We start from the raw sequence: 14,627 nt of genomic DNA on the forward strand, positions 1-14,627 counted from the left end.
TGATTGATCCCAATGTAGAGGTAATATGTTATCTTGTTGCAACAATATCTGACAGGCATTTATTATGGATTTTAAAAGGATAAGGAGTCTCACACAACAGCTACAAAAGTCTGTGAAATCCCTAAAGGTCATATCCAGAGAAGAACTTTGAAACAGAAAAAGCCATTCTACTATTAAAAAATAATGATCTGTTGCAGAACAGAAAAGACCACATATGGTCTGATCCAAAGCTCGCTAAATGGGATGGGAGTCAGATAATTATGAATTTATATTAACAACATAAGGAGGGCAGCAGAGGGATTCAATCATTACGCTTAATTGGTTAGGGAATATCAGAAAGTGCTGTATTATATTGTATCGGGGATAGATTTAAATAAATATTAAGAAAAATATACTCAGATGAGAATCAAGAGGGTAAGGAAAAGACCATAGCTGGTGAATTGGAAGAAAATGATTAGTTATTCATGTGAGATGCTAGGGGCTATTAGCCTGAGTGACCTGTTAGCTTTCCATTTCAGATGGTTACATTTTGCTTAGTGAAAATGTTAACATACTTATCAATTAGTTATGACTTTTTTTTTACTCCTTCTCCTAAGATGTTGTGTAGTTTTAAATCCCATCTGTAATAATGAATAAAAAGTAAGCAAAGACAAGCGCTTGGTGTATAGAAATATATAAGTAAATGCAGTATCACCTGTACAGGAACTGAGTAAATTTGGATTACTGAAATTTAGCTAGAATGCTGGTTTGGTTTTTTTTTTTTTTCCCCTGTGTTTCTATATTCTGAAGAGATAGCTGCATTTCAGTTATAAGTGAAATTATCAGTAGATGAGCATACTTCTTATGCTACTTGCTCACTGTAGGTCTCAAGATAATAAACTGAACTGTGTTTGAGTCACTGAGAAATTTTCAAACAGTTTGAAAGATTCTGTAAAGTATATTTAAGGATTTCAAAGCCACCTTAAAGATGCAGATGCAACAAACCCATTCATTTCTGGATAACAACGGTTTCAGATCTTCTCATCAGCTTTAAGATCTCAGTATATATTCAAAACATGTTTTTAAATAAAACGGCACTTCACAGACTGAAATGTGCATTAATTAAATCACAGCTTTGTTTCTGCTCTACATAACTCATACTGATTTGTCTTCTCTCTTCTTATGCCTGAAATAAGTAAGGTGCCAAAAGCTTTTTAATACTGATACTAAGGCTGAGCTGGCTGACTTTGTACTGGAACCCATGAGGAGTTCTTACACCCCCATCCTGCCAATGTGGTGTGTGAATGGTAACCTCCACCTGAGCTGTAACAACACCTCTAAGTTACAGCTGGACAGAATCTAATATCATATGCCATCATGGCTCTATCTCCAGTAATACTCTGATACGAATTTTTACCAATTAGGAACATAAATTGGTTTGAAAGTCAATAGAATTCTTGCTCTGGTGCCTAGATTTCTGAACATATTAGCTATCTGAGGCATCTGCTTCTGAAAATATTTTAGGGTTTTTTTGTTGAAGTGCTTTACTGGGTGTGCCACAGAATATCTTAAAGAACTTAAAAATCTGGTCCCTAAACTTTGCAGCATTAAGCAAAGAACTTTTAGAATGCAACGAGAACTGAAGTAACCCACAGTCAGCCTTACGAACCTGGTTCTTTGATGCAATATACAAATCATCCAAAGAAAATGTAAAGGGATATCTCTATAGGCTAACCAAAAGTAGCACATAATGACTAGACCCTAAATGTTTAAGTCACCTTCTGTAGACTTTTTACTTCCTCTACAAGTACATCCCTTGAAAATAAGTAGCACCATTCAATGACTGAGGTGTAGTTCAACCCCAAAACCCATGAGCAGAGCAGCAGGTGACAATTTTATAAACCTACACTAGACTCATCAGTACATGTGTGAAAAACTCAAAAGGGATACACAGACAAGTGCTGTGCCAAAGGCTTTATCCAGTAGCTAATAGAAAAAGTCACATGGACCAGTTATTGGATTTTATTATTATAAAAGGGCTTATTCTCTGCATTATGCTTTAAATGGTCAGAAACATGTGGAGGAAAATGCTCTGTTGGGTTACTGAGCTGGCCACCATGCTGCTAAATCATTTAATGTATTCAGTTCTATTTTTGAAATAAGTGAGGTAAAGTCCTGCAGGGCATGAAGCAAACACAGCAACAACATTTCAATTTTAATAGTGTCTGAGACCCAGCCCAGCTTGCTACCCATTTTTCACAGCTGGAACACAGCTGGTCCAGAAGGTGATGCAGGGTGGGTTATTCTTAGGCTGATGTAACAGCAACTATCCCATTCGCATGTCAAGGCGTGCTCTGTGATTGCCGTCGGACACGATCTCATTCACTGGGCAAGTCCAAAAGATGAGACCGTAGACCCTAAGCTAAATTTTGGATGGTTGCTCTGTAATGTTTAGGGAAAAGCTGAAGCCAGCTCAGAATGCTCTCGCTGTACACCTCACCAGCTCCCTAGGAGCTGGGATTTTACTTTAAGCTGTGGTTTGAACTGATTCATATAAACTGCTTGAAGCCAATTAGCACAATGTAATCACAGTAGCGGTGGTAGTATTCTACCTCCAGTAATGAGTGCTGACAGCTTGCTAAAGGGTTACAGGAAGGAAGGAAACCTTGGTTTAAATTTGGGTCACCTTCTTACCATCTAGCACCTTGGGCTGTGCTTCGGCAGGGTGCAGTGCTGCGGTAAGCATTTGTCTGCTTTGATGTCCGTGTTGCACAGGCATTCACAGACAGAGGAGCTGTTAAACAAAGGAAAAAAAAAAAGTAATAATTTATTAGGATCTTTGCTCACGTGGGGAAACAAATCCCTCAGACAGGCTGTTTAGCCACTCCCTGGTTGCTGAAGTGAGTTTCCATTGCAAGGGTCCTTGCAATGATAACTTCAGCTGGATGGGGTGACACTCCTCAATCCACTGATTTTCTCAGTTCTTACACCCAGCTGGTCCGTGGTCCTGTGTGACTACTCCAGCACATGCATGATCCACCACTACATATAATCTTATGCTACATATAAAATGTCTCCTGCCTTAGCCATGTCCAAAACACTGCCCTATGTGGCCATTCCTGCATTTGCAGAAACAGTTTCTGCTGCTGACTTAGAAATGTCTTGTCTAAGTACACTTTGGTCAATTATGCATCATTAAAAGACTTCATAGGGCTGTTCATTCCTGTTTGGATGATTGTGAACCAATGCCCAAATCTGGTATTGTCTCCCTGATCTCCCATTTCATTCAGTAACTGTTGCACCATGCTAACTTGTGTATGAGCAACAACTATCCAAAGACACCGAGACTCAAACATCCAAACAAAATGCAGTGACTTCATTCCTTCATCAAGATGAACTATCCTTTGCTCCATCTGTCCTTTTTCTTTCAATCTTGACCTCATGTTAACTGTTCTGCTGTGGACCTCACTCCTGCTGCTGCCCAAATCTTCTTCCCCCTACCTGTGAACCTCCAAGAAGATACTTTGAATGCAGCTCTTATTTGTAAAATTGTAATTCTGTTCCGGAGAACTTCACTTATTCTCTTTGAACAGCCTGTGCTACTTAAAGAAATGCAGTCCCTATAGTCTAAGCAGACAATTAACCCTGGTATCCCTAGAAACATATGGTTAGTATTCCCCTGCAGGAACCAAGAATAACTTAATTAGAAGTTCAGCCTAGGAAGTGGCTGCCTAATGGTAACAATGTTAATTCTTCTCTATGGTATTTCATGCAAAGCCTCTCCCAAAATAGTTTACAGAGTTAAAATATATCTATATATCCCAGAGGAAAAGAGAAATAAATAGGTTTAAGTAATGATGAAAAGACATACTGAAATGAGGTTTTAAAAATAGATGAGCAAGCTGATGTGGAAAGAAATATGTGAAGAATATTTTCACATGACAAAGACTGGAGAAAAAGGAGCTTATGAAAATAATTTTTTACTTATTGCTATTAGAGCCCAAACTTAGGAAACCATGCATGAAATTTCTGTAAATATTTGTTCTAATTCCCAATCAATTCATTTGGTTACATCTGTCTCCTTCAGTATGAATTTTCCTTAAGTATTAATGCACTCTACATGTATTTGTTTAGAAACATTATTGAAAAATGTTTTCAGTATCATCAAATGTTAGAGATCTGTCTTGAAAGACACATAATCACCCCACTTAAACTTAGCATACCAGAATATTATAAGCTGAGTCTCTATTCATCCTACGTTTCATACACTAGAACAGTAAAGGTAAATCTGGAGACTGATTAAGGTCTTAATCAGGCTAAATATCCCTTAAAGTTGATAAAAAAATCTTTTAGTATATAGGGAGGCTGGAAGTTTACTATGTAGGTACTTGAAGTTAAGCAGGTGGATGTGCATAAAAGTGGTCAAACATTTTACCCAACAAATAAACCCTTCTCCCTGCATTATATGACTAAACTAAATAACCTCTCGTATCTTAGACATTACACATTATGGGAATAATCACTGATAACCAAAGCATGGCTTCAAAGTGCTGTGCAAATTATTTGTAGAAAATGTAAACAGATAATAAAAAGGAACCTCTGAATCCATGGTTAGCCAAGGACACTGGTTCTCACTGGAGATATTGGATGTTTTATGTCAGTGTGTTGTGCTGAAAAGCATGTTAGCTATAATCAATAATATAATGCATATTAATATGCCTTTAAATGTATATTAGATGTACTGAGTGTTAATTAAATCATATATGTAATTATAATACATGTAAGATGTCTCACCATCTATTTACAGATATTCTGACAGCAGGAAAGGAGACTAAACATATTGAACATACTGAGAGGAGAGAAGGCTTATGAGACGTAATACAAATCCTGACCTCTTATGCCATCCTTTTCTCTCTGCCTTGATGTCTGCCCATATTCTGCACAGCGCACAAGAAGGTGAGGAGCTGAGAAGATAAACCTGAAGCACCAACCTCAGCATTAGTTTACTTTATGTAAAATACTGAAAGTGATGCTCTTTGTCAAACTCATTGAGAAATGCAGGTGCCCTCGTGCTGCAGAGAGGAACTTTTCTTGTCAACCAAGTCATAAATTAGCAAATTCTTTAGTGAAAACCGAAGGGACAGTCAGCCACCTAATCAGCAATTTGGCATGCTACTTCAATTTTTGATCTTCCAATTAAATATTGTCAGCGCTTACAAAAGTGCTTAGGACACTCTGACATGTACCTACATGAAGAGGAAGAGGGAATATCCTGATCTAGGTTATCTAATTTTCTAGGGAGACTATTACCAGCTAGTACCATTGAAAAATTATGAGCCAAGCACTCAGTAGCTGTGATTTTGACTTACAAATCTGCTTTTTAACTTAAAAGGCTCTTTTTCCTTGCGTTATTTAGGTGGTGGTCTGGCACAGGTCCAGGCTCTTCTTTGTACAAGGTTGAAAAAATTTAACCTGAAGCTGAGATGTTTTACTCAGCATTTGCTTTCAGGAATTTCATGGTATCGAAAGCACTATTAAGAGATCTGAATTTCATCAGCTGCAATTTGACAAAAGGTATTAAATGTTACTGTAATTCATTATGACTTGATTTTGAGGCTTACAATACAAAGGTCCTAAGACCTATATCCTTAGGGTTAATGATGCAAATGATTTGTTTTGAAACCAATATGAGTGGGAAACTTTTCTGAAGACAGGTTTATGTTCTATTGCAACTCAGGAATTTTTCCTATCACAAGAGATCATTTGGCCAGTGCTGCTCAGTACTTGTCCAAGACACCTTCAAGGAAAGCTCCAAATGCCTCTAGGAAAAGGGATTACTGATACATTGTGAAATCTTACTCAGTTCATTATCTTCTAACAGGCATTTAAAATCAGACCAGTAATGCCTACCTTAAAAATCTAGCCTAAAATCCTGTGTTTGACAGTATCTAGGAACAGACATTTAGGAAAAAATGGTAAGAACAAGGCAACCTGTGTATCCTGGCAGTTTCCAGAAATCTGCTTTGCAGGGAGTTCCTGACCCTGGGTTTTTACTTGTTGATTTTTTTGTTTAATAGAACTTTTCTCTATTAATTTGCCTAAATGCAGTAGAAGCTGTTCTGTTTCCCAAATGAGCAGAATAAAAATGAAGTTTTCAAGTTGTCTTAACATGCTAAGCAATAGCTCCAAATTTAAAAATGTTATAATCACAAAGAATTGCAAAACAACTGCAACAAGCGAGACATATTTTGGAGGAAAATGTTTTCAGGAACTGCAAAAGATGCAGATGATGTGCTGCTGTCAGGTGTGTTGTCTCCTCCTTTTCTTGCATAGGGTCTGGCATCATGAGTTTGAAAATTTCCTGAGTTTGAAAATATATAATAAGAAAATATTTTTAGGCAGGTTTACTTATCACAGTACAAATGTTTTTGTGAAGATACTTATTCTGGAATTCAGCTGCCTTATTTTATGACCTCAGAACAGGCTTGCTCTGAAATAGTTACCAGCATGGATCAACTGCTCTGTTATTCCTGCTTTAGTGTAATTTAAATTTTAAATTTTTTAAATTCAGTATCTGCCTAATGCATTAATTATGATATTTTACAGTTATAATAGGGTCTAAGTAAAACAGATGAGATCGGTCGCTAATACAAGCATACTGGGAGAGCCCAAATGAGAAAAAAGTATTACTTAGAGGCAGAAAACCTGGCCAATATTACAACTAGAAAGTAGGAGAAAAAAATGGAATCATATTGTCTCCACTAAGCTAATGTACATAGGAAACAGCTTTTCCTACTCTTTTTTTTTTTGTTGTGATTGCCTGGAATTTTTAACTGTGGGAGTTTGATCAAGTTTAAGAAAAGCATTTAGGTGTCCTCATGTAGCTGTCTAAATGTACGTTGGGTGTCTAAGCTACCATCACAGTCAGAGGAGATCTGTACAGTATAATTCCTGCTGCCACGAGACGTATGGCCAAAAATAGGTCCCTACTTTAAGGTGGGTTGCATCTCCCCCCCCCAGGTTCTACTGCATGCGTTAACTTGGTTTGCATTGACTCCAATGGGAGTTTAGAACCTAATTGAAACCAGGCGCTAATTAAGGTGTCTTAATCTGCAGCTGAATTCCACTGTTGGGGCTCAAGTCATCTAAATATCAAGTCCTTTGAGATAGCTCAGCTCACCTTTGCCTCCTGACCAGCTGAGGAGCCAGAGAGACATAGGTCCTCTATCAAATCTGCAAGTCTGTTGGGGGTATCTCAAACACCCTTGCGTATCTCAGAAACCACTAGATGATTAACCAGGTCTTCTGAGCCCTAAATGTCCTTATATCGTAGTGAAGAGCATCCCGGAGAAGGCAATTTGTACATTGATCCGTGATAGGAGGTCACAGAATATCGAAGCAGTGGGAAATGCAAGGGCTATAGTGCCGGAACAGGTTTATGTTAGAAGACTTATCTATGGTATCATTTTCTGAGGTCACCATACTTCCCCCATCCCTTTATCATTAAAACAACACAACAGAAAAAGGGGTTGAAAAAGTCTGGGAGCAGGTGATAAAGAAGGCCCATGCAGCTTGCTTGGAAGTGTGTCTGCATAGATCTTCCAAAGATTGGAACATGAAAAGGTCATATAATTTACATGGTGACTTGGTTTGCATTATCTCTAGGGGGTCAGGCCAGGCTGTAAATAAGTTAAACAATGCAACTTTCTGGGCTTTGCAAAAACCCCCTCCTTCATATCTATTTTAATGGTTTGTATTCCGTTGCTTTCCTCCCCACCCCTTCCCAGAGACTGTTCTACCTAATAAATTTTATGTAGTCATAGCAATGTTTGCAATTTAAAAATTTAACAGATTTGAGCCACAGCTGCACTATCCTGGCAAGCCAGACCAGCTTCGGGTAACAAGATTTATTTTCCTTGTGTGCTGCCAAGTCAACCTGAAGACAATGTTAATAGAAAAGGTCACAGACTGATAAGCTGACATGTCTCTAATTCTTCAGGACAAATCCGTGGATGGCGAATTGAAATGCTACTCTGCAGCTCCTCAGGGGCAGAGGCATTAAAGTTAAATGTTACAGATGTGAAGGAATGGCAGCAAGCATGTTTGGTTTGCAAAAGAGCTTGTGGCTGTGGTGGTAGAAATGCAGCAGACACCAGCAGAATTTATTTTCTGGGCTAATGAATATTTTAAGGACATACCGCGACCACCTCCACGTAGAGCAGATCTCTCTGCCAAGGTGCAATTGGTGGAGTGGTAAGAAGGGCACCGTTCACAGGTAGAACAGGTAGCTTTAAAAGAAAGATCTGATTTCTCTTGTTTATGCTAACATATGCTTCACGATATGTGGAGGAGAGGGAGTGAAAGAAAATGGAAAGTTATTCTGCTGCTCTCAGGATGATGGTTTAAGGCTTCAGACTTTTCATCTGGAGGCAGGTTGCTTATCTAATGTTCCAAAATTCACCAACGAATTTTGAATGAATATTTGAATCAAAAGTCTCCTTTTGGCCTCAGTGGTGACACTTACACTAGTAAATTGAACTGGGACATGGAAGTGTCCAGGACCAGAACACAATCATCTCTATTGTTAAATGGTTGGAAGAGCCCTTGGTGTAACCCACACTTTCCTAAACAGTTTGTGGATACAGTTTGCAACTTAGGACAAGCCAGTGACCATTCCCAACAAGCATTTTAGACTTGTTTGGAGAGTAAGGGATGTTATAGGATGGAATTAGACTGTCCTATTCCAGCTGGTCTCAGCAAGAAAACATTTTTGGGCTTGTTTAACTTGGCTAGTACAGACACAGAAAGTGGCATATAGACCATCCATCTTTCTTCAGCTTGCTCATCTGTAATGAAGAGTTTGCAGCTAAAGTTTACAGAAACAGGTAAAGAAACAACCTATCTTTGATCTTCCTCCAGGCTGATGGAGAAGGAAGGAAAAGATAGGCTTTCATTCTTACCCCATGAAGTTCCCATGGAGATGAACAGAAATCTGCTACATTCACCCTTTTGGTGTTGTCTTCTGCTTCAGGTGAAATCTTGGTGGCTCAAGTGCAGTATATCCTTAGAGAATGTAAAAATTCAACATGAGCAAGAACAGCCCTGTCTTTTCATCCATCGATTGAACACATTAAAGAAATGTGAGACATTATTACCAGAATGGCATGACTAATTCATGTGAATATGGAGGCTGCTAATGATACTTTTGCTATGGACTCAGGGGAGACTAACAAGATAAATTTGTCATCTTTTTTTTTTTTTCCCCCTGCTCTCAGTCTAAAAGACTGACACATCATAAACAGAGGATAATGAAATGGTTCTGCATTAATTATTCCTGTTGTTTTCATGCTAAGATGTCCTAGCAAAGATCAAGGTCCCACTGTGCTCCACGCTGTATGAACACATTGTAAGGGACAGACACAGCTATGAAGAATTTGCAGTAGTAGAATGCCCATGTGAAAAGAGAAATACATACTAATATCTCATTTCCAGTATGAGCTTTCAGGGGGATAATCTATCATGTTATATTTCCGGACATTTGGGGAATTTGCACGCATCTTTATAAATACCAGCAGATTGTTCAAATATTTGAGGACAACTGATACCATAGCACCACCGAACCATTATGAATTAAGCTGGGCACTTTGATTCATGAGAATATTCATTGCTGTCAGCTCGCTTTCTGGCTCTCCTTGGTCACTGCGGTGGCTGTTTACAATTTCCTTGTGCATGGGACTTTCTAGGGGTGGGCAAGAGGTGTGTCACTTGGCTGTGAAATAGGAATGTTTCAGGCAGAATTTTTTTTCTTCATCCTGAGCCTTTTATAACAGATTAACTAAGCAAGAGAGCTTAATTTATGGGAAGCAACTCATACAACATTCATCTCAGCTGGATGGTACAGCCTGTGCTGCTGCCACATTTATGCAAAAGATTCAGAATTTAACAAGCATTAGATAAAAGCAAACAAACAAACAAACAAAAATCCAAAATACAGAGAGCAAAACCACCTAAAATGAATGATTCACCTAAAATGAGTGAAGGAGCTATCTAGCTTTACATCACTTGTTTTTCATATTATTTATTTGTCACCATCTCTTGGCTGTCTGTTTTCTGTTTTCCATGAATCGTGATAGCTGCTATCTAGCCAAAGACTTCTTTAAAATCAGAGAAATATTCATGCTGTGGAGAACAGCATTCCAGTATTTACAGTGAAAACATCAAAGCCCCAAACAAGAAAGTGAAAAAACCCCTACAATCTAACAGACATTTCAGAATAAATTTTATAACTATCTATCTACCTTATAAAGTATTTAGATGAAATTCTGTTTGGATGTAGACACACAGAGTAAACATATGGGACTACTATGAATTTACAGGAGTGTATCAGACCAAAATCTCACCCCGAGCTTTCAGTTGCAAGGGAAAATTAAAAAAGAATGTAATACTTATACTGTGGTATAGATAGATCCTTCTATAGTTACTTTTTCTGCATCTTTACACCTGATGTGTGGTAGCTGTTGAACAGAATAGTCAGACTTTTAAATAACAATAATACTCAAAGCCATTGTTTTCATGTGATTCTTTGATTTTCAAATGAGATAGCTGCAAAACATAGCGTTCTTATCAGTCCATTACCTGTTACATTATCATAGGACATTTCCCAGGATCTTTAATGGACACACATAGGTACAGCATCATGATGTCCTGCGTTTGATATTATAAGACACCTTTGACTTCAAGAGATACCTATATGCACACAATGAAAACTTGACTGCTAATATTCATTCTATTATATTTTTTCCCAGTTTGTGTCTATAACTGGCAGGAAAGGTAAAAACCTGTTGTGGACAGCTACTGCCTTAATTTAAAAAAAAAAAATTAAAAAATTATGTGGTCATCAGTGGAAACTATGACTCAGTTCCCATTGCTGCACTTGTGTTAGTAACTTCCCGTACTCATTTATTAATTACACTTGCCAGGTTTTATCAAGAGGGCATTCACTTTTACTTTATACCCAGAAAAAAAGGAAGAATTTCAGTGAGTTAGAAAAGGTTTAATTCGGTACATGTCAGTGCATATGTGCATGAAAGAGAGCAGGGTTTGGTCTTTTCTGAAAACTTGCTGTAATTGCAGTCTACTGTAGTTTTAAACTGTCAAGAATAAAAACCATTAGTACTGGGTAGCCACAACAGCACAGACAGCAAAACATACCTCTATGGCAAACCCCCTGTAAATAGCTGACTGACCTATATTCATTCAACTGCATGCTTTACAGCTGAATTTTATGCTACCTTGCTAATTTACAGCTAACAGTGCTTAATTCCATGCGAGAAGCGTAGACCACCACTGTGAGAAAGAGCTAAAGATATCTTGAAGAGAATGTAAGCATCGTTAACAGTTCACATTTACTTCTTAGGTTCATATGCAAGTCAAATGGTACACACAAGCACAAAACCCAACCGTTGGCTATACAGAATGAAAAGACATGCCAATTCAGTGCCAAAGTGTGCTTCCAGATTGGATTTTGCAAGCATCTTGCAGGCCTTCTCTGGCTTTTTCAGCCATTTTTTTGGAAACTGATTGACATTATTGTTTTTATGTGCCACAGTTTCTCGTTGAATACAAATTGTTTGCTGCTTTACATTGACCAAAATCATAAAGAGTTCCTCTGGGACTGACCATTTGCTCTGTGCTATTTACTATCTTTAATAATAAAAATCTATACATATTTAAAATTACTAATTGAGTTTGCACCTGACAAAAGGAAAAAGAAGTGGATGAATAGCAGAAAACAGAAAGGACACAGCATTCCTACAGATAATCCAGGAAAAAATTGTTTTAATGAGATGAAATATGTAGCTACATGCTTAGAAAAGAAAATTGTAAGCTATATTCACTGGTTCGAAGACTTTCCCTATTGACTCTAAAAACCACCCAGGATTGTGCTGAATCAACTGATAAGGAGCTTCAGAGTGTCATTTAGGGCTATGTCGTTGGATAATAGAGTATTATGAAACAAACTTAAGGATATTCCATTGTGTCTGTGCTTGGTGCTGGTACTTGCTTGGCAGTGGAATATTATGTTCCATTACAACAATTATTCACCAGCATCTGAGATCTTCTTCTTTTAATGGCCTGTTTTATGTCAGTGAGACTGAAAGAAGGGCTGACATGCATGGAAGAATCTGACCCCTTTGCTTTTGAAAAAAAACCCTGACACTTTAGTGATCTCAGATGAAGACTGTATGCTGCATCAGCATGAAACACAAGCCTAGCACAAGTTTGTACACGCTGCCCTTATTTATATCTGCTGATGGACTTTATAGGCTTGGTAAGCTGTGGCTCTGGCAGGCTTTTTTCTGTTTGTTTTTTTTTTTTTTTTCTATTTTCCTGGCATGTTCACTTTCAATGAAAGTAATCAATACGCACAGAATGTGTACAAGAATGGACTTGTGCAGGCATGAAATGGGACGGGACTGTCTATTGTTCAGTTTATCCCCACTCATTTTCAGCTTCCAGAAAAACTGCAGCAAAAGGAAAGATCAAGTTGGAGTTCAGGTGGAGCTGCACAAATACGAGCCTCTCAGTCAGTAAACTAAATATCCAGAATATCCTGAAGTAGTCTGATCACTGATTGTTAGAAGAAATAAAATATAATATTTCCTGCTTTCCACCCCTTTAGCCATTGCTGACTTGATGGTCATACTGAGCCCACATGCTGCTGATTGTAGGAGCTCGAAGAGATTTAGGCTTGTAAAACCTGTTGCTGCTGGGGTCCCTAGATTGAACACTCAGCTGGGGAAACACATCCCAAGTGCTCGAGTCTTGCTACAGCACTCTTAATGGGGGGGGCACTGTAAAAAGTGGCATACAAATTTCATCTGAACCTTAGGCTTTATTTCTACTGGTTCAACAGAAATGCACAACAATGTTGTGTTCTTCATTCACCTCCCAAAATGTACAGATGCTAATTATTAGGTGCATAAATGCTGCCAACTGAAAATACACAGAGATTTCTGCTGGTTTTCTCATATAGAAGTCTGCAAACTGCCGCCTTGTGAGGTTGCAGTGAGTCTCACAAGAAACCATTGCCGAAATAGCAGGCATGAAGCTATACAAAGCCTGAGGCACCACTTTCTCTTTAATCCCATTCTTACGATGTGGTCATGAACCCTGGAAATGACCCCCAATGGCCTGGGGCTGTCATCCAGACAAGTGAGGGATACCTGTATTCTGGTTTGGCCAGCCTTATTTCCTCAAGAATGATGGTGTGTCTAAAAGCTGGGAACAAATTATGTCTCATTTGTTCTGCAAGATCATGCTGGCAACCACCTTTCACAGCCCCTCTGCCTCTGCAAGCTATATATATGTCAACTGAGATACACAGGCACTGAGTAAAGGTATATATTTATATATATATAAATATATATATACATACAGAGCAAGAACAAGAGCTCATATCTGTGCCTCATCTGACAGGCAGAGCCCTCAAAGAGCTGAGTGCCTCTTACTATTGCATGGAGCGACTAATTGAACGCTAATGAGAGACGGGGATATCAGGAAGCTTCTTGGCACAACCACTTCTGGAAACCATCTCTGTGTGCTCTTTCAAGCTTTTCTCATTGACAGGCTGCTGAGGTTTGGCTTGTGAGATTCAACATGACATCACTGATTGAATGGGTTCAGTGGCTGATGATAAATCATATGTATCTTGAGTCCGGAAAATGGGTGTCTGAGCAACTTTTTTCACGCTCATGTTGGCACACAGGGGAGACATTCAGGATGTATTTGGATGTGAACAGATTTACACAGGAACATGCTTAACACTGGGCAGTAATGTCCACTAATGGTTTGCAGGCAACATTTTATTATAAATGGCAAATCATTATTGCCTCCTTTGGTATTCGATGTAATAACATTTATCACGTTGAGTTATTTTGGTATTCATGGGGATGTCAGATGTAATTCCATAGGAATTACTGTTAGAATGAATGCCCACTAAATTACAATGGAATTAATATGAAATTAGATATTACGGTAACATTATTATCAAAAGAGGTCATCGTGATTGATGTGCTGTTCAAATGAGGATACCAAAAGGAATTACAGTCAGACCTGATTAATCCAAATCAGTTTGCAGACTCCATTTTTATGCAGATTACAACACATTTTTAAACTGATAAATCAGCCAGAAGTACTAGTAAGGAGATGCAGACCACTGCCAAGTTTTCCAAAGAGCCTCTCTTCTGTATATTGTGAAATGGGATATTTAAGAAGCCAAATTACTCCTAACATTAAATCAATTAGTGGAAAATAATAATGATTTTATCCTTGATTTGGATGATGGAGATTATTTTGTGACTTTTAGTTTCGTGGTGGAGGAGGAAACATTGCTATTCAGTTGTTTCTTCTGGAATAAACACAATTTGCCTAGTTTCCTGTGAGTTGTGATCCAGGAATTGTCTTCCAGTCCTGTGTTACTAATTCCTCCCCCAAAGAAATTACAAAAGATGTAAGATCTGTTTAGTTCTACAAAGAGACCAGGGACAAAGACATGAGCCATTAGTCCACCGACAGATAACTGGGATTGGCAGGTTGGACATGGACATCCAAAGATATTCACATTTTTAACTCCTATTTCACTTTCT

Source organism: Aquila chrysaetos, chromosome Z (assembly GCF_900496995.4).
Source record: "Aquila chrysaetos chrysaetos chromosome Z, bAquChr1.4, whole genome shotgun sequence".
Classification (NCBI taxonomy): domain Eukaryota; kingdom Metazoa; phylum Chordata; class Aves; order Accipitriformes; family Accipitridae; genus Aquila; species Aquila chrysaetos.